This window comes from Egretta garzetta, unplaced genomic scaffold (genome assembly GCF_000687185.1).
Source record: "Egretta garzetta isolate BGI_Z169 unplaced genomic scaffold, ASM68718v1 scaffold1361, whole genome shotgun sequence".
Lineage (NCBI taxonomy): Eukaryota > Metazoa > Chordata > Aves > Pelecaniformes > Ardeidae > Egretta > Egretta garzetta.
Genome location: NW_009258692.1, coordinates 33,915 through 35,118, shown reverse-complemented (window position 1 = coordinate 35,118; position 1,204 = coordinate 33,915). Strand labels below are relative to the sequence as shown.

The following is a 1,204-nucleotide window of genomic DNA, read 5'->3' as shown; positions in this document are numbered from 1 at the left end:
GGAAGCTGTATTTATCTGACTTCTCTACTTGGGGGGGAACCCTGTGTGGTGCGTGGTGCCCCCTCCTCCCCAGCGGGAGCAGTCAGAGCCGCGTCGGGCCCGTTTCAGAGCAGCAGTCACTCAACACATTTTTAATTGATTTGCATTTTACAGTAGGAATGTAAAACCCTGCCGATGCCCTGCTAGATGGGTGGCCGCCGGAGCGGCGACAAGCCCTGCCGAGGGCTCCCTCTTCCTCCGCCTGCCCGGGGCCAGAGCGTGAGTCATGGGCTGTGCCGGGAATAGATGGGAGATTCCTGCCGGTGCCCCGTGTTTACGCCGCCGCCGCCTCACTGTTTTGGGAACCGTAACCAAGCAAAGTCTCCCCGCGGTGACGCCGGCTGGGCTCGAGTGAGCTCTCTGGAGAGGAGAGGGAGCCATGGCCCGGTGCCGCGCAGAGCCGAGAGCCACGGATTTTGGGGCTGGAGCCTGTCTGGAGAACAGCAGGCGTGGTATTGGACTGTGATCTCAGCTCTCCTGCGGCCCCTGGTCCGGCATCCCGCAGGGAAGGAGGGCTCCTGACCCGGTTAAACTAACGAGGGCCATCGTTGTAGGGTATATCCATGACGCAACGACGGCGTGACTCCCCTGTACGGCATGCATGCCGGCACGCCGAGGGTGTGCCCGGGGCAGGTGCCCTTTTGCCACGGGTGCTACCCCCAGCCCCGAGCCTGAGATGCTGCAGGTGCTTAAATGCGCTTTGGGGGTCCGAAGCCCCCTCCAAACAGCCCTGGGGGGCGCCCCGGGTCTGTGCGTCGCGCCCAGCAAGCCCTGCGGTGCGGTTCACTCCCAACCCAATCGCCGTGTTGCCGAACGGCTCGTCGCCGGTTCCCTGCATGTCTGGCAGCTGACTCTGTGCAGTGGCACGGTGCCGTCCCCAGGCGTGGGACACCTTAACGTCACCCGCTTGGCTGTGACGGATCTCGATCCCCGAAGGAGGCCAGGCAAGGGGCCACGATTCCTGTGGCTCCCTCCTCTTTTCGGCCAGGCGTGCGACTCCCCGCAGCTCTCGGCGCAGAAGCGAAGCTGTGTGTGCGGCTGAGAGCCGGGTGATGGCAGAGCGATGAGGAACTTCCCCGGGGGGGCCGTAACCCGGCACGAAACCTGCTGAGACGAGGAGGGTGAGCCCCGCGTCGGCCGCTGAAGCCAGTCTGGCGAGGGGCGC

The 1,204-nt window shown here is 64.9% G+C and overlaps 1 protein-coding gene across 1 annotated transcript in view; it reads left to right on the top strand.

Annotated features, from left to right (window-relative positions):
* DEDD (death effector domain containing) overlaps positions 1 to 1,204 on the top strand; it is an 11,340-nt gene that overhangs the window by 4,787 nt on the left and 5,349 nt on the right. The gene's annotated exons all lie outside the window — the stretch shown is intronic.